This window comes from Cyprinus carpio, unplaced genomic scaffold (genome assembly GCF_018340385.1).
Source record: "Cyprinus carpio isolate SPL01 unplaced genomic scaffold, ASM1834038v1 S000006818, whole genome shotgun sequence".
NCBI lineage: Eukaryota > Metazoa > Chordata > Actinopteri > Cypriniformes > Cyprinidae > Cyprinus > Cyprinus carpio.
Window position 1 is genome coordinate 272,998 of NW_024879400.1, and position 20,330 is coordinate 293,327.

At 36.9% G+C, this 20,330-nt stretch overlaps 1 pseudogene; it reads left to right on the forward strand.

Annotated features, from left to right (window-relative positions):
* Positions 1–20,330, forward strand: part of LOC122133895 — a 51,774-nt pseudogene that overhangs the window by 28,472 nt on the left and 2,972 nt on the right.

The following is a 20,330-nucleotide window of genomic DNA, read 5'->3' on the forward strand; positions in this document are numbered from 1 at the left end:
AAAGAAATCCCTTAATTTGCCAAAACGTGCTCGCTTTGAGGTGCTTGGACTTGTGCGAAAAAGGGTTAATGCAAATAATAGGAATTCTGCATGAGCATTCAAAGAAGTCATGTGACTTTGCGTTATGGGGACGAAGCATTAACCTGACTAACCAGGGGGGACTGGATTTTATTAAAAATGTTGTTATTGTCAGTCTGAGGTTCCCAAACAGCTGGCATTCACCTACAAAAGCAATGACCGCATTTATTGATTTTCATCACTTTTCTTAGTGATATTTAGTGCCATTTTATCAGGAAGTGACGATTTTGTTCTCTGACTCGTTGGATGGAAATGGTGCTTTTTCGTAAATTTTCAATACGATAATTCCAAATTTGCGCAACAAGTTAAATTTGAAATTTATGATTGAAACCAGGCTCCTCTTTCATCTTGTTTTTGTCTTTTTTCTTTTGCATCTTCATTAGACGGGGAACATCCATAAGGAGAAGGTCGCCCGACGAGAGATCACGGCATCCTGACAACAAATAAAACACATCGAGGAATCATAAGATTCATCGCTCCGGGCAACATTGAGCGGCCGGTGAGGTACATCAGGAAGCCCATCGACTACACAGTACTGGATGATGTGGGCCATGGAGTAAAGGTAAATAATTTGCAGTCTTTTAAAACTATATTCATTGGTTCCAATTCTACAAACAGGATGGCGTGTTGCTCTCTTTTTCAAGCGGACCAATAGTATCTGAGGTAAGAGTAGACGGCAGGATTAAGCCCTAGTTTGATTCTTATGTGAAACAAGCCTGCGAGTGTACAGTCTGAACTGTGGTGTACCTGGAGTTGATTGCTGCAACAATGAAACATTGAAAATAAGTTTTCCACAATTGCCAGCAGACAGTAATATTGTCAACACTGTGTGATACGTTTTGTCTTTAAAATAGAGTAAGAAGGTTAAGGGCAAAATTAGCTGATTGGCACAAATTACGCCCCTTTCTGCTCTAGTTTATAGAGGGAGGCAGTGAGTTTTAAATGACCTCCAGTTTAAAAATAAAATAAAATCCAGCAATGCAGGTCATATTCCAGGTGAGGGCGTTCTCGAACGCGTTTGGCCAATCATTGTCTACTTACGTCACGGGTAGTACCAGTGTGTGGTGGTTAGGCCTGCTCCGGAATAGGAGTTAATTTGGGGTACGTGGGTTAGTTCCACAATTAGGTCTTGGTACTATGAAAAGGTTCCTGCGGTGAGAGAAAGGCCCTATTTCTATGCCAAGGTACCAGAGCCAAAATGTTGGTATTATACCAACCCTACCCGGGGTTGTCACACTTTTTAAAAAGTTACACTTTTTGTACTTTATTTACACCTAAAGGGTTTGTAGTTATTACATTTAAGCGACATATCAGTATGTTAACCAAGTAACATATTAGTGCCTCTAAATATTACACATTGTACTTGTGAAAAGGTACTGTTCCAGTGGACAGATTCTGTAACTTTGTTCGGAGGACGTGACAGTACAATTTCGCTGTCACTGAATATCCTGGGCAGGCGTGTTTCTTGCACCTTTTCACGTGCGTTGCCAGCTTGCGTTTCGTTCAGTTAAGGAGAAGCCATAACCTTGGAGTCACCTGACAGGAAATTTACCAGCATTCTTCTAGCCAAACTGACTGTGTTTGCAAAAAGATGAGATTTATTTTCAATGGTCAGTGACAGTGACAGTTTAACTCTTAGTTTCTCAACTTAGTCTTCGGATGGCTGTTTTAAAAAGGTTTTTTAACTAGTTATTTAAGTTTTATTTTAAAATATTAGAATGCTTTTCTTGGTCTGCTCGTGTATCTGTTTTGGTGAACATTACAGTGCTTTCACAGTCGATAATGTGTGGAGGAGGAGATTTTGGCGCTGTCAGAGTGTGATAAATTAAGCCGTATTTGTGTCTGGCTGAGGGAGGATTTTGCTCTCTACTAATTCCACTGAGATCTAAATGAACACCACATGTACGTTTGTGTATTAAATGATACATGTCAGGATGTAGGTATGCTGCAACATGTTGTGTGCCTATGTTTTGTGATACATAAATAAAAAATATATGTGTCCTGATATATAACCAAAGCTAGAAATGGTCAAATTGAACGTTTATAATATTTTCAGTTGATACCGGTTAACCTACTGGCTTCAGATTTTTCTAGAATAGAATATGCAAGTTGCTACAATAATATAGGGCCCTATGAAATCTTTTTTTTTTTTTTTTTTCCAAATTCCATTTTATTTTTTTCAAATTAATTTATTTATTTTTTTCTTAATCTAAATCTTAATTTTATTTAATTTTATAAAAGCAATAATGCACTTCAGGTCTGGTTATATTATGAATACAGTCTCAACTGAAGGAGTGCAGGTGCGCTGTTGTGTTGTGTGTTTTGATATGTAAATATGATTGTTTTTTTTTTTGTTTTTTTTTGAGTTATGTCATTATATATATCCTTAGCTAGAAATGGTCAAATGTGAATGTCTTAGAATTGAGTTTAGGGCTAATCCCACCCAAACCCCGAAAAAACTCAATAACTGCAATTGGGCATATAGAAAAATGCAGTTGCTACACTATTATACTAAATATATTTGTGTACTATATGATTAACTAACATCTTATCTGTTGTTTTATCAGTCTGGTGTTATGCTTGTTTTAGTGCTTTACAATGGTTTAAATCACGATTAATCACATCCAAAAAAACAAGTTTGTTTTGTGTTTACAAAATATGTGTGTGCTGTACTGTTGTATATTTATTATGTATAATAATTGCACACAATACAGTATATACTTTGAAAATATTTAAAAAAAACAAAAAAAAAAACGTGTTTTTTAAATATATAATTTATATTATATATAAATATATTTAATATATAAACATATTTTTCTTAAAATATAATACCATGCATGTGTGTGTATTTATTTATACGTAACAAATATGCACAGTACAAGTAAACAACTTTTATTTTGGATGTGATTAATCACAATTAGCTAATCGTTGACGACAGGCCCTCGTTGTGCTTATGTGCTTAGTTCTTTTTATTGCATCTGGAATTCTGTGTTTTGTTTATTATTTGTTTCTTTACTTGATTATAATTAGATTATTTATTTGTTTGGGGCAGGTACGCTGGTGCATGTGCCTACACATCAGCTTTTATAGTCAATATAACCTGCCTTCAAGTGCGTTATTGCTGAAATACTCTCTTGTTAACTCTGTTTTAAACTTTATAGTTTCTATTTTCTGCCTACTTAAGTTATGAGCATTGTCCCGGTTACTTTCGCTCTCATTACTCATACGGGACAGTGCATTAATAATGCCGGGGGGGGGGGGCCATCAATTGTGCTGTGGTGCAGAAAGAACAGTCCCTGTACTCGCAGCCATTTTTTTTGTAAGAGACTTTGTCTCTGTAGTTGTGGACTAAGTTGTCTTCACAGAGAAGCTTGTATTCTTCTGTGCCATGTATCTCTGTAATTATTTGTTTCCTGATAATCACATAGAGGACACAAACACCACTACAGGGTCAGAACCCAAATAATACAGTCTAAAAAGAGACCTGTGGGGACAGAGAAATGAAATGAATGTCTGGCTTCAGACAAACTCAGTCAAAGCAAGTGTGGTGAAAACAGCCACATTGTCCAGGAAAACGCATTTTAACATCAGCGCTCTCAGCTCTAGTGAAGTGAATGTAGGTTTAGAGATTGGTGAAGTGCTTTTGTCCTGCTTCAGAGCTTCTGAACTGAGAACATGCTGGTTAAGTTTTTGGACATGCGTCTCTCTGCTTTCTCTCCCTCTTTTTGTTCTGATCAATCCACTGTCTTTGTCTCTTCTGCCCACACTAGTGGCTTAAAGCCAAGGTAAGTGTTACTTGTACCATGACCCATTCATTCCTGATCTACTGATTCAATCTTCCCTTGTGATACATATTCATATTTCTGTGTTCATCCTTCCTCATAACCTCATCATGTGCAGTAGAATGTAGATCAATCCCATTGCAGATGTGGTCTGTAATAGCTGTATTACTGATCAAGATTATTACATTGTTTTAACCATAAATCAAGTAACTATGCAACAGAAATACGGCAGTTGCCTATGTAAGTTGTACATTTTGGTTTGCCAGACAAGTTTAGTTTTCTACCCATTGTTTATCAGTTCTGTTGTTTGTTTGCACTTTATTTTTTTTTTTTACGGTTAATGTCTGGTTTTCGTATATATGATGCAGTGATTAGGACCTGATATCAGCAAGGTTCATTTGAGCATTTTTGATACTGTCGAAGGGGACTGTTAGTTGTCCCCATGGATGTTTGTTTCAATGTCTATATATAAGTGTTATTTGGTCATTTTTTGGTCTTTATTTTAAATTGAGAAAATATTGTGTAAAATTGCTTATTTAATGGCAAACAAATAAAAATGAAAATAAACGATCCTCCTTTGCTTTGCATCGCTTTAAAATATTAAATTGGTGCCATTTTTGGTCCACTATCATATTCAAAATCTTGAAAAACGCACTACAAATGACCTCTAGTTGTGTTTGTCATTTTGAATCAATGGTCCTTATTCATGAAACATTAACAGGATTTCATTATTTTATTTATTTATTTTTGTAAATTCGTGTGAAGTATTCTTATGTAAATTTTTAGATTTGTGAAAATATTTGTATTGGTCAAAAACAGCTCTCAACCCCTGCTGTTAAACTGTGCATTACAACATCTGAACTTTTTATTTATTTTGTTAAAATTGATGGACCACTGTATTTTAATAAACACTATTTACAATAATAATAGAAATAGCAACACAATGACTTATTAAAAAAAAACTTTTTGCTGTTTTTGGAAAATTATAACTTTAGTTCTTATTTCATTTTCTAGTTGATTGTTTTTTTAAATTATTATTATTTTCTATTTTTTTCAGTTCCATAAATAACAACCTTGGATGTGCATTTACTATCTTGACGGACTGGAAATTCAGGTTTCAACATTCACACATGTTAACAATAAAACAGGTTACACGAGAATTCACACAGGTAAGTTATTTAGACATTTTAAAAGTTCAAAAGTAGTTTCATGAATGAGGCCAATTCTTTGCAGCAGCAAACTGAACCTTGGTTGTAATGTATAGTTTTTGTTCTGGTTACAGCCCTCTTCTCATCTCAATTTCTTTAGTCTATTTATATCATCTGATGGTTCAGGCTCTGTTCAATGCTTAAACAGATGTTTTGCTTGTCCAATCAGCAAACACGGGAACAATCAGTCAATCAGAGGGGAGGAAACTCTCCCAGGACCAATCCCCAACACAGAAACCTCCCCCCGCCACCTTGCAGGACGAGGCACTCTTGGGTAAGACGTGATGTCCCATGTATTTCATTGTGAGAAGAATGGAAAGGTTTCAGTTTGACAACGACAGCAGTTTTCAGTAACAAAGCCATAAATTCATGTATTATTTTAAGTTCATAATATTTTTGCCTGTTTGTTTTAAATGGCATTAACAGACGTAACACTCCTTATAAAAACACTTGAAGCCGGTGAAAACCTCAACAGTGGCCCAACGATTACATGGACGAGTCCAGCTCGCTTGGGCAGCCCAACCACAGTCCAGGACGCCACTGCGTCTACTCAACCAGAGGACGAAAGAAACCCACAGGTAACCTAATAATAAATTGTGAGTTTAATTCCTTCATTCATTCATTCTTCGAATGGCTTTAGTGCAATTTTAATTAATCTGGTTTATTTATTATTATAAAATAAGTTTGTTTATTTTATTTATTTATTATATTTGAAATGGTTTAGTGCAGTTTCATAATACTGTGTTTATTATTGTTGTTGTTATGATTATTCTTATGAGTACAAAAATTAGTTATTTGCGATTTTATGTTATTGTTATAAGAACTATTTGTTGTTGTTTGTTTGTGTGTTAATGTTGTAGTCTATTATGCCTTAATACTTTGTAGTTTATATTATTGATTTAGTATTGTAAGTATTATTTATTAGTGTTTATTAATAAAATATAAATACAATAAAAACAAAAAAAAATGACCAAATTATTTTTCGTCTAATAATAAAATTATAATAATAATAAATAGTAATAGTAGTGCTATTAATTGGGGTGTGACGAGACCCTTATCCCACGAAGACGAGACACAAGAATGAGACGAGATTTTTTAGACCTTCTTTAAAGAAATTCCTCAATGATGAAAATTTAGTATTGTATTGAACTGAAAAAACAAAAATGTGTCGCGATTTGTGAAAGGTCATAATAGACATAACTGAATCGTTGTCATTCAGGGGTAAGATCATGTGGGTGTTTGAATTGTAGATCGCGATCTTTAAAACGATTAATTGTTCAGCTTAATGTAAACACTGCAAGAAACAGTTTTGCAAGGATATCATCATAGTTCTCACAAGACCAGTCCGATTCTCGCCAGACACATTCAGATCCCTCGCGAAACTATATGCCACGAGAATCTCGCCACATCCCTAGCTAGTTATAATAGTAAATAATTTGAATTGTTTAATTTGAGTAATTCTGTATGCATTATTTGGCCATTGTGTCCACATACAATGAAACACTGTGTTGAAATGTGCACCAGCTTTACTAATGAATCAGATATCCTATTTGTCTCTTTAAATTTGGTATTTGTCCACTTCTTTTCTCCCACACTTTTCAGCAGCTCAGCCTCCTATTAGTTTTGTTTCTAAATGAGACCGAATATTTGACTTCCTCTGGGGGGATCTAAACAGGTTTCGCTCATGCGGCTTCATGGTGTATAAAGGGACCAGACCTTGCTCCGGGGGTTTCTGAATGTTCCCAGTGTGCAGTTTGTACTCTTCACACCCACACGTGTAAACATCTGTTAATATTGTCATCACACCAGCCCACACCTCAACCGTGTCTCCAGACCAGAGGGAATAACCCCGCACTGCATTTACTAAGCACAAATCAGGACTGACATTGGCTAATGTGAAAAATGACTGAATGAAATTGGCCTCATGTAGCTTAATGCTGTCTATGATGCTAAAATAATACACCAAACTTTTAATGTTGTGTAAAAAAGTGGCAACACAGGCGCAGCTCTTGTGCGAGTGACCTGCTGAATCATCAAAACTGCTAGTCTTAAAGGGGAAAATGGTCATTTCATGCCTTCCTTTATCAAACATAAGTAGAAATTTAAAAGAATTCGCAGGACCCATTTACACAGAGCTTTTTAAACAAACAAACAAATAAATAAGTAAATAAAGTGAGCGTGGACCGGTGGAATATGTGTATTATTTTCGTGTTAACTATGTTACATATAGGCATATTATATCAAATCAATTTTCATGTTGCGATTAACTGCTCAATGCTTTATCACGGTTACATTATTATTATTGTATTGAAATTTAGTTTGCCAACACAGTGTCAAAAAAGGTATAACATGTTTAATACCTTTTTTCTTATAACAAAAAGATCTGGAACATATACACTTAAAGTAATACAACAAAATAACAATAAAGTAAAAAAAATTAAAAAACTCATAGATTATAAGTGCAAAAGAATGATAAAAACGACATAAAGTATCACTTTAGAATAAGATCTCATTAGTTAAACCTTATGTTATTGCATTAACATAAATAATGAGCAATTCGCTACATTTGCTACAGAAGTTATTAATCTTTGTTAAAAAAATACAAATGTTAGTTATTAAATACCCCCCCCCACGGTTAGCAAACTTTTGATTTTAAACAACCTAATGATTAAGCAATGTTTAGAAGTAAGTTTTCGTTTGTCAGTCTTGTTAACGGAATGAATTAACTAATGTTAATTAATCAGAGCCTTAATGTAAAGTGAAACAATATCTAGGGCATTTTGTAGTCCAGATTAAAATAAATTAAAAAGCTGATTAAGTCAAAATATTTAAGTATTTGGCGCTGTGATGAGCACCACTGCGAATACAAAAATCTGAATGGCTGTTTAAACCATTTAAATACATTTTAGAAAGTAGGCAAGCTGAATTTATTTATGGGGGTTTCCGGGGGGTGGGAAACGGCTGCATTTCTGTGTTCAGTGGCCATCTGCTGTTCAGAGAGGAGTGAGTGTTGCTTTCATTTAGTGCGCCTCCTTCAGGACTTTCCCCAGCCCTGCGCAATGTGTGCATGGCATCTTTCAAGCAACATACAGCATGCTGTGCTATGTGCAGAGCTACCTGAAAAAAACACTATGTGCAAAACGGTACCATAAGACAAAAGCTGTTTTAAATGTTGATTTGATTTAGTTAATTGAAGTTAATTGATAAACTGAAATCTATTTATGACATTATTTTGAAGAGCCTCCTCAGTTTTTTTTTTTTACAGCATTTTTACACAAGTGCTAAAACTTTTCGCAGTTACTGTAGCTTTGCCAGGTAGGTTTCTTCAAGCATCTTGGAGGAGACATTGCCACAGTTCCTCTGGATTTAGTCCGGTCTCAGTTTGTCTCGTTTCTTCATGTCACATTTCCAGACAGACTGGATTGATGATGAAGATCAGCCCTTCTGCGTTGGAGCACTGGTTTTGCTGTCTGTGCATAGAACAAAAAAAGGTGTTATTACAATAATGGCAAAAGAAGGTTTGGAAAATGTAAACCGATATTTCCTACTGAACACAACACAGCAAAAAGAGATAAATAACTGGGGCGAAGACCATTCTTTTGGGGTTTGAAAAATACTAACATGCTTAAGACATTTGCACAGTAGTGTGTAAAAAAAATAAGCAACATCTTTACAACCCTAGTTTGTAGTTTTATCGAAAAAAAGTGAACACGAGAACAGAGATTCATTATTTTAATTCTGATATATAGTTTTGTTGCGTTCATCTATAAAAAACATTCTTATAAAAGCTTGTTTTTTGGTTATTAGATGTGTAGACGGTATTATTTATGAGGCGTATGTTTTATAGGAGTATGAGAGATTTATATGAGCTTCTTATGTGTAATTAGATAGAAGTATGATGCCAGTGTCTCCACCGAGCCAGCCATTATCTGCTTTCCAGAAGTGTTCGCTGCTGCTTATCAGCTCTTTTTTGGTTGTCTTAATCTGAACCAACTTGCAGATTTTTGGGTGCATGATGCATTATGGTGTTAAGACCCGGTGTCAAATTAAACCTTTTTGTTATCTACGGGTTACATTTATAGGATGGACCTAGTGATCTGCGTTAGTTGATGTTGTGTAGTGATTACAATAGATAATGTAATTTGTGCATATTGTGCATTTGTGTAGATTTTTCATCCACATCAGCCTCTACACTCAATATTGGTCATGCTTTGGAGCATTGGTTTCTCATAAAGCTCATAAACTAAACGGAACAGACTGTATGACTATATGAGGAAATGAATATCCTGATTTTGGATGCACTTAAAAATTTGTGACTGCTCGCATACATCTATAACCATTAGGACAAATGTATTGCCCATTTAAATGACTCTATTTTAAATAACATCTTTGGTTCTGGCTTTTGGCCTAGTAGTGTGTCCAACATTTTAGCCATGGATTCTCAGTGCATCATTAATAAATTATATAAGTAATAAATGTATATAGGCACAATAAATCTTTGATAATGTCTAGTGGTCAACCGATATATCGCCAAAGCCGATATTTGGCATTTTTTCAATTACCGGCATCGGCTAATAAGTTTTTTTCTGTTTGGCCGATGCATTCGTGGTGGGACTTTTATTTTGACGAGGCTGAGAGCGGCAGCGCCCTAACACACAGTGCTCACTTTCTCCCTTTAGTTCACTGTCATCGTTAACAGTTCTGTCCACGGATAGAAGTCTGTCTAATAATCAGATAGAACTGTTAAACAAAGGAATTAAACTGTATTACAAAAAAAGGATTATAAACGATTGCTTTTATGATTGTTAGTAATAGAAAGGAAAAACATTATATAATACTTCTCGTTTGACGTCCGCATTCAGCAAATACACATGTATATATAATTTAAACAAATCTTTTGAATGAATAATGGAAGTAACCCCTATAATTCAAAAACCTTGCAAACTTAGTCGAATCCAGCTGTGAGATAGATCTTATGAAATGTGCATTTGTATCCTGCATGATCCGTGGGTTGACTCTGCAATGATGGTCAGTCCGTGCGAATTGAATACGGACAGGAGGAGAGTTCAGCTTCATTGAGACGTGCGATTGACAAACTTTAAACACGTGATTTCAAAACATGCTGTGCTTCATGCTTTTGCCCACTGTCATATTCATGTAATTTTCACTGTGTGCTGTATGTAAAATGAGTGTTACCTTGGCTTTATTTGAAAAAATGTGATTCCTATGCACACAAACTTCCAGACTACTGAGTGCCCTGTTGGTTTACAGTGTTTACTTCCTTTTAATTATATATTTCGTTTAATATTGTTTTATTTGTGAGAAATACATCATCATTTAAAGTATACGCACTGTTATTTTAGACATATTTTTTTAAATCCATTTTCAAATGATTTCAAATTTCTTAAATATTAAAAAAAAATAAAATAAAATTATATATGCTTTATCCTCGGCCATCAGCTGTCAAAAAAACAATATCGGTCAACCACTAATAATGTCTACACTTCATATGTTATAATGAGAGGATTCGTAAGCACGAAATTTTCAGCACTGTGCAAGAAAACTTTTGAGCGGTTTGAGTGGATTCGAACTCCTCTTGATTGGCTGCTGTGTTTGCAAACAAATGTTATTATATATATATACACACACAATACATACATACATACATACATATACACAATATAAATTAAAAATACGTGTTTTTTTAAAAAAGAAAAAAAAAGAAAGAAAGTTTCTTCAGGTCTTTCTTGCAACCCACATGTAGTTTTTGATGTAGTTTTGCACCATCTCTAGTTAAAATCGGATCATTCTTGCGATCCCAGAATTCAAGCAATTGAAACAAGAAAGACTCGGTGCTGCAATAATGAGATCTGTTGCAGTGCAGCGTGGGACTCCCTGCTGCTCTGGTTTCTGTGGAGCTACATGGACAAAAATAGCAGACACAGAGGATCAGGGTTGATTTCTAAAGCTGTGCCCATGTGGGGGTGTATTCATGATGCAATGATGCTCAAAGCGCCATAGTGTTGCAAAACAATAATCCATGGAATTGATCTTGGTGAACAAACGCATAACCAAGTATGGACTATAGTAGTACTATGTGTCTCAAAGGCAAGTGTATATCTAGGTCACTTTACCATGTAAGCCTGTGATATTCAGAATGGAAAAATAGGCTTAATACATACTGGACTACCACACTTAAATAATATGTACTGCTTGCTGTTTGGTAGTAAACGATATACATACTGTGTACACAACTACTTGTGTTCAGAGAGTAGTATGCTTTATCATGATCTCATTGTGGCATCAATCAATATTGGACATTTGTAGCACTGCACTGTTAATCGAAATAAAACCAAAATCGCAATATGGCTTAGTGCAATTATCAAAAAACAAAGGCTGTGGTTTATTAAAAGGAATATTTTCAGAGTGAAGCACAGTGCTGTGTTTGTTTACACCACTGGACAGCTCATAAATTCAGTGTTTCAGTGGTTTCATAGCAGCTCGGTTCGCAGTAAATGCTGCTCGCATGAGCTGCATCAGCTCTGAGTTGGATCGCTTCTAACATGCATTTTGGAAAGCAACATTCGCAGCAATCATATTCCTTGTAATGACGAGTGCTAATACACCTGATGTTATTTTACTATTATTGTTCTTATACAGTGAAACATGACAATAGTGATGTAAATTTCTTAGAAATAATAATCATGTTAACAATAATAATTTTATTTTACAGCACAATTCTTATACAATTATTGCTATTATTATTATTATTATTATTATGTTTTATCAGGGCACATTTTGTACAATTATTTTGTAAGACAGACCTATTAAAAAATTTTTTTAGAAGTACATCAAAAAATTATTTTGAGTTTTGTATATACAAAAGTTTTTTCTCTAAGTTGAATTTCCTAAAATATTTGCATTATATATTGTTGAATGTTAAATCTGTGTTTGCCATGCAATAGCAGCAATAAGCTAGTATGGCAAAAACATTTAATACAACAAAAGTTATTATTATATAATATATATATTTCGTTTTTAATAGTTACTATCTCAGTTTTGGTTGGGCCAAATTGTGCAGGCCTTCCAAACAAAGTACAGCAAACCTGGAGCTTTAAATAAAATAAATGTTATCTTTTGTTATATACATGTATATTTTGCACTTTTATTTTGTGTAGTAATGAGCTGTCTTCTGGCAGTGCCGTCAGATGAGCTAAGAAAAAGATCACTGTTATATATCGCCTTCACCTTGGAAGGCAAAATTTCATTGTGGGATACTGTATTCTCTCTTTTGGTAAACGTAGAAGGTCAGCTGGGTTTTCCATGTGTGGAAAATCTGCATACTTCAGAAATAGTATGATATGTACTATAGTATGCTGAGAACTTCCTGTTTTTTCTCTGTAGTGGGCAGCAGCGCGGAGGCAGCAGCAGCAGTCGAGAGAAACAGTGGTGGCAGCAGCATCGCTGTTCCCATCGCCGTACCAACTCCCTCCATTCCCAACTCAGTCCAGGTGAGCCGCAGCCCACATATACAGCTTCTACAAAAAACACACTAGTCTGAAGCACCAGTGTCCTACAGGTTAGGGCCAACTGAGAATTAGACGTTTCTCTCCACATGTGGGTATTTAACACCGCAGTATATCTGCTCTCAGAGTGAGAAATGGAAGCAGGATAGCTGTTCAATGTATGCCTACAGCTTTCACGGCTGATTTTTCCAGCTAAAGGTTTGTTAAAGTAAGGCCACTACACTGCACAAGGACAGGTAGAAATAGAGAGGACAGTGGGAAATCCTAAACGGGTGGTTTGCCTGCAGAAAACAGAAAAAAGAGCGAAGTTTAATAAGAAGAGGTCACTGTTCTTTTCTTCTATGAGATTCCTGCTGAAGCTAAGAGGAACAGGACCCCCCCCCCCCCCCTTAAGTCAGTCACCATAGCAACACTGCATCAGCACCTCTGATTTCCTTTCCTGGATTAATGTTTATTAATGTATACAGGTCCTTTGAATGCAGTGTCTCTGTCCTTATACCCCTTTATGTCTGTTTGTGTATTTGTATAATAAAACCTAGATTTTTCTCTAGGGTTATTTTTTTCCTCTCCCCTGGCTCTGATGAAGGACCATTTTTGACATCCAAAAACCTAGTGAGCTACCTACCTAGGCTACATTTAAAGGCATCTTCATTGCACTTACACTGCAAGGGTATCTCAGAAGTCTAGAGATATGCTGAAACTTGTTTCATGTACACACCAAGTCAAGGGTCAGATGGCGGGCCGTCGTTAAGTGTCTGTCAGCTCAGTTTTTGCCGGCATGTTGGACCCGTTGGTGGCTTTTTGCCCAACTGAGCATGTTGAGACTGGGTTAATGTTATTTTATATATATCTATATAGTGTGTGGGTAATGTATCTCTGGGTTTCATATATGATATATATATATATATATTATATATTTGGATTCTATATGATCAGTATGTATGACATTAATAAAAGAGGTTATTTGAAGACTGGTGGTAAAAAGCTTTGTTTTGGTTACCAATGACCTTTTATTGTATGAACAAAAAATGCTGAGATGTTTCTCAAATTATCTTCTTTTTATGTTCCATAGTTTGTTAGGCAATTGTAGGCTGTTGTATTTGTAATACATTTTATCGTTGAATCCATAGAAAATTTTTTATTTAAGCTACAATTTGTAATATCTACTTGATACTTTTTCATTAACACAAAAATAGCTTTGCATAATCCTTTGTGGGTATTTTCAGTTAAATTTTTTTGCGATTAATTAAAATGAATCAAACACAATCATGTAATTTAATTAGATTAAACATTTTAATCGATGACAGCCCTAATATACAGTGCCATGAAAAGGTTTTTGCCCCCTTACAGGGTGTTTTTTTTTTGCATATTTGTCACACTTAAAAGATTTAGATCATTAAACGAATTTTAATATTACCAAAGATATTGCAAGTAAATATAAAATGCAATTTTTAAATTATGATTTCATTTATTAAGGGAAAAAAAAGCTGTCGAAAACCTACCTGGCCCTACATGCAAAAATTTTATTGCCCCCTCCTGTTAAATCATGAAAGAAACTGATTAACCACATTATTTTAGAAAGGTGAGTTAATTCACTAGCCACACCCAGGTCTGATTACTGCCAGGACCTGTCGAATCATGAAATCAGTTAAATAGAACCTGTCTGACGAAGTGACGCATGCTTGAAGAGCAACACATCATGCAATACGAACTAAAGAAACTAAGTACAGTCGAGAAACACAAAATAGTTGACATATAATCAGTCTGGAAAGGGTTATAAAGCCATTTCTAAGGCTTTGGGAATCCAGTGAAACCACGGTTCAGAGCCATTATACACAAATGGAGAGAAAACCCTTGAACAGTGGGTGAACCTTCCCAGGAACTGTGCCGGCATGACCAAAATTACTCCAAAGCGCACAATGGACGACTCAGCCAGGAGGTCATAGAAGAACCCAGAAACAACAAATCTAAAAGACTGCAGCCCTTCACTTGCCTCAATTAAGCTCAGTGTTCATGATTCAGTCAATAACGACAAGAGACTGGGCAAAAAACAGCATCCATGGGGAGAGTTCCAAGACAAAAGCCATTGCTGCCCTTAAAGCACACACAAGGCTTGTCTCACATTTACCTTAAAAATATCTTGATAATCCCCAAGATTTTGAGCTAAATATTCTGTGGACTGATAGCCATAAAAGGTGTTAAACTTTTTGGAAGGTGTGTGTCCCATTAAATCTGGCGTAAAAAAAACCAACACAGCACTTTCAATAAAAAGAACATCATACAATCAGTCAAACATGGTGCTGGAAGTGTGATGGTATGCGCGGCTGCTCTTTGCCATAAATTGAGTGGACAAGGCAATGAATTCTGCAATCGCTATCAGAAAATCCTGACGGGAGAATGTCCAACCGTCAGTTTGTGACCTGAAGCTTCAAGCGCACTGGGTTATTGCAGCGGGACAATGATCCCAAAAACCCAGCAAGTTCCAGGCTTTGGTGGTCAAGAAAAAACAAATTAAGGTTTTGGAGGGCCAAGTCAAAGTCCGACTTCCTGTAAAGCGATTGAGAGCTGTGCATGACCTAAAAGTTCTTTCATCTTGAAAACCCTCCAATGTGGCCGAATTAAAACAATTTGCAAAAGAGTGGGCAAAATCTGCATTTTTGTATTTACTCAGGTATCTTTGTGTAATATTAAAAGTTTGGTTGATGATCGTTATCTCAAGTGGTGAAAAATATGCAAAAAAAAAAAAAAAACAAAAAAACAGGGAAGGGGGCAAAATTCTGTTATATTAGATATCTCTACACCACACACAGAACATATCAGTCAATTGTCAGTCAAGTCTCCCATGTACTTGACTCAATGTTTCCCATGTAGAATGTTTCCAGGTTCCAGTTAGCCTATCAGGTATCAGAATGGTTTGGATGCAGCCTTAGACATTCAAAGGAAACCTCACTGTGGTTTGGAACAAGGCTTACATGGTCTGTGTGTAGAGGATTAAATGTATGATATCGTCCTCAAGATGTGTGTTTTCTCTTATAACCGGTTCTGACCCACAGGTCACACCCTCATGGGCCGCTCCCCTGGAGCTCCTCCCCCAGCGCCCTCCCTCATCCACCCCCCCTCCCTGGCAGGGACCCACTAATGCCAGCTTGCGGCTGTATTAGGTGAGCCCCTCCCCCAATCTCGGCGACACCTGTGCAAATCCATCCGGACAACACCCAGCGCTTTCCCGTCCCGATACCGTCCACGTGTCTGTGGCCTGTGGGTTTCGCTTGGGTCACAGAATTGTTCAGATCTGGGGATGGTTGGTGGTGTGGTGGTGGTGGTGCTCAGTTTAGAATCAATGCCTTGTGAAGAAAAGTCTCTGAACTGCCTGAAAGTTTTTCCCATTATTCATGAAGAGAGTATGGGCGGATTATTAGTGGTGTCTGATTGCAGCAAAAATCCTGTAGAGTTAAGACGTGTTCACTCTAAAGGAGAAAAGCTATAACGAAGAAAATTAATCACTCTCAATTTCTTAAGAATAAAGATGTCCACCCCATAAACTATAATGACAATGACCAAAGGAAAACTGTCACTTGAATCACTTCAGGCATTTCTTAATTTTTTTTTAGCAACCACTCAGAATATTTTTAGGAAAACTGCATATACGAGCAACACCTTAGCCAACCACCTTTCAAAATCTAGCTTTGATGTTGGTGAGTCAGAGACTTCCTCACTACAGGTTACTTTTGAAAGGAGCACCAACTGTTTTCCTTCTGCTTTACTTTATCATTCCACATGTATTGTAACCAGTGGATTGATTGTTATGATGTACAGGATTAATCAACCATCTCGGCCCATAATCTGTTCTTATTAGAGCCAGCAGGTTTGTCACTGGCCTCTACCAGGACACAGCTGGACGATGTTTGTGGTTGTTTGTGGTGATGCCACAGTGATGTTTGTCCACTGTGTTTTGTTGTTTGTTGGTTTCCGCGGCCATCACTATCAGGGAGAGCGTGTCTACTCTAGAGGCCTTCCCAGTTATCTGCCACTGTCAACAGGAAACCTCCTGTAGAGGAAAAATCCCATCTGCCCTGGCGTGTAAAACATAAGCAGGGGACTGAAAGCGTAGTACTTTTTCACCTTTGTGGGGTTTCGTAATTGCAGGTCGATGTTGTTTTTCTCTGAGGCGTGGGTTTCTCACCCACATGGTTAATACTCTAGTGACATGCCTGTGAACAACATGTCCAGGTCATATTTATATTCAACTACTGGTTAACTAGAGACTATGGCGAGTAAAAAAACAAGGAAAAAATTTCGAGGGAATGAAGTGACAGAATTGCACAAAAATGAGAGCAAAAAACGTCTAAAGGAGGGACAACATACAGACCCAGTTACATTTTTCAATTAATTTGATACATTTCATTTATGTTTCTGTATTTATCACATATTTAAGCCATAACATCAAATCAATATATATACTATATCTAAATAAAATATTTTTAAACGAATTTTTCCTTTTTTTTTATTTTTTTTTTTACATTATTGAAATATGACCTGGAAATCGTGCTCCTGAACATGTTTTGTTTGATTCGATCTTCGTTTGTCTCTTAGTAAAACTCATACATCTTGGGAAAGCTTTCCTTGCTGTCTGTCCAGTCAATCAGTGTCCTCTTCTGGTCTTCTTATATGGGTACGAACAGCTGTGGCTGCTGGGCAAGGTCTCGGTGCCCCTCCCCATGTCACAGTTCGGCACGAGTAATCTCGGCAGATTCTCGACACAGCTCCACCCACTTCCTCCGTCTCCATGGTTTCTGACAAGGGCACATACCGCGAGAGCCGTAGTCTCCTCCCAGTTTTCTCCCTGCAGGCAGCCGCACGTTCGTTAAGGGGCACAAACGCAAGGTAAGGACGGAGAACGACGAACGCATATACAGACACGGACAACACACAGCCATTTTTATAACATCTGAAGTTCCATCGCAACATTTCATTACTTAAATCGCCTCGCTGTGAAAAAGCCATATCTAAGCATCTAATACCGTAGGGTGTTGTTTGGGCGCATCTGTCTGCGATGAAGGGAACAGCCTGTCGTTCCCACAGTGATGCGGCCGCCGCGTACACCACTGAGGTCATGAAGACCGAAAAGCCTCAGGTTTAGAGGATTGAGGAGCACCGGGCCGGTGGCCACCTCTATGAATGGAGATTTATTGTCATCTGCGCTTAAAGCTGAGGTTTTAAATCTCACTGTCTGATGCCCAGAAGCATTAGAGTGAATGAGCGTCCTATCATCATCAGACGTGAACCAGAGAATTTTACTGAAACAACGCTATTTGAGTATATTGAAAAAAAAAGCATCACAATTTCTACAAAAAAATATTAAGAAATGTTTTTTAAGCAACAAACCAGCATATTAGAATGATGCTGAAAATTCAGCTTTTCCGTCACAGAAATAAATTACATTTTAAAGTATATCACAATACAAAATTATTATTATTATTATTATTTTTTTTTGGGTTTTTTTTTTTTTGGAACTTCCAGCAGGCTTGAAAACATGGAAATAATAATATTGATGGGAGTATTAGTTATGCAAATTGAAAGTATATGCTTAAACTACAATTTTACAGCCGGGGTTTCTTAATTTTAACTAGGAGAGGGAAAAAAAAAGTTACTTAAATAAAAAAAAATGTTTACCTGAAATGAATAAAAATATGAAAAAAACAAAACAAACAAACAAAAAACAAAAAAAAAAAAAATGATTCAGCAAGTTTCCAAGCCAGCATTTTACTATCATGAAGTGTAACCTTGGTGAAATAAAATAACGAAAATACAACTGCAAAAAAAAAAGTAAGTAAAAACTATATAAACATATTTAAAAAAAAAAAACAATACAAAAATACAAAAAAACACAACAAAATCCTTTAAACCCCCTTACCCTAAAGCAAATTAACATTAAACCAGATGAGACACTTATAAAAGAAGTGTGAACAATCAATTCAAATATAAAAAAAACATCTATGGATAGTATCGCGATGCTTCAACCAGGCACTAGAAATTACTCGTTCTGATTATAAATAGATTATCTCGATAAACAATGATTTTAAAAATCCTTTCCAAGTCCATTACAAACAAATCGAACTGCGTGGGGGAAAAGAAACGGTCTGTCGATTCCAGGGAGTCTCCAACCCTGCTCCTGGAGAGCTTACTGTCCTGCAGATGGTCAGCTCCAGCCCCAGTCAACAACACACCTGAAGAAGCTAATCAAGGGTTCGCAGGGCTACTTGATCATTACAGACAGGTGTGTTGGCGCAGGGTTGGAACTGAAGTCTGAAGCGATTCGTAGCTCCGCGGCAGCAGGGTTGGAGATCCCTGGTCTATCATCTATGTAAAGATTCCTCTGTCGTGCTTGATCATGGTGGGACTGATGTTTTTGTCTTTCTCTATCTTACCTGCCTCTCTCTTTCCTCTCGTGTCATCTGCGCTGTGACTTGTGTTCAGTGGTCTATGGCCCCCCCACATCCTCCACCCATGCCTCAGCTCACCCCACAGATCCGCGCTCACAAGGGTTTGTGGCCAGAGTACCCAAGGAAAAACAGTAAGTGTGACGGCCCCCACTTCTCCAAAAGCGTTTCTCACGCCAGCATGTGGATTGGAGTTAAGAGGAGGTGCTTGCATGCTGCCCTCTTCTTCGACTCTGTTTGTGCTTGGAGCTAGACCAGGTTGTTCAATGTCCGTAATACGATGTCCAACATACCCCACATCAGCCCGTTGCTCTAACGCCTAAAAACTGTACAAAAGAAGTGTGTCAAACATTTACATTAGTGGCGTATTGACTTTATGTAACCTAAACAAGGAGGGCTTAACTAGCACTGCTTGACATTGAAACGAATTCTTGAACGGCATAATTGGTTTTGTTTTGTTAGTTGTGTTTGTTTCTACATTACGGGATTGCACTGTCAAAGGATTAATCTCGAATCGTTCATTGGCCCTTCCCCCCCCGCAGTGTCACACATAAAGTGTATAGTCTCGTTCTAGTCTTCCGCATGCATTGTGTTTGAGCAATATATTCTCATGGGCAAAACTTTGTGTAGAAGCTTTTTTGACTTTAAACCCAGGCAAGCTTCAGGTTAGGTCTGAACGACACCTGTATGCACTCATGGGGAAAGAACTGACAGCTGTTACCACTGACCTCAGTGTTAAAAGCCGGGCTATTGGTTAACTACGTGTCTCTGCTGACAGTTATGTATTTAATACAAGGTTGCATGATCAACTTGTCAAGTTGCAACAGAAATGCTCTGAGTGCACTCTATTTCTCAGAAAGTTGTCATAAAATAACAAAAGCACAAAGTGTTTTTTTGCTGCCCTCTCGTGATGCATTCTGGTATTGTGATGTCTCACAAAGCCGTCTAGACCTCTAACTGAACTTTGTCTGATCCACTTGTTGTTATTAGACAGGATAGTGACCAGTTTGATTAAAGTGACAGTTCGCACTTCTGGCTTTTATGTGTCCAAAGTATAAAGCTGCTATACATTTTAAAAATAATTTTACATTTTCTTTTTCTGAGGAACGGGTAGGCGTATTCCACTAAAAAAAAACCCCTGACATAGTACCACTTGTGATATTTATTTCGCTACATTACTGGTTACATGTATATATGTTATTATATTCTTATTTTATCTGTCCGTGGCCTCAAGTCCTTTTGGAAATCCTACTCTCGAGGGGCAGGAACAAATTTTTAACCTCTGTTAACACCTCA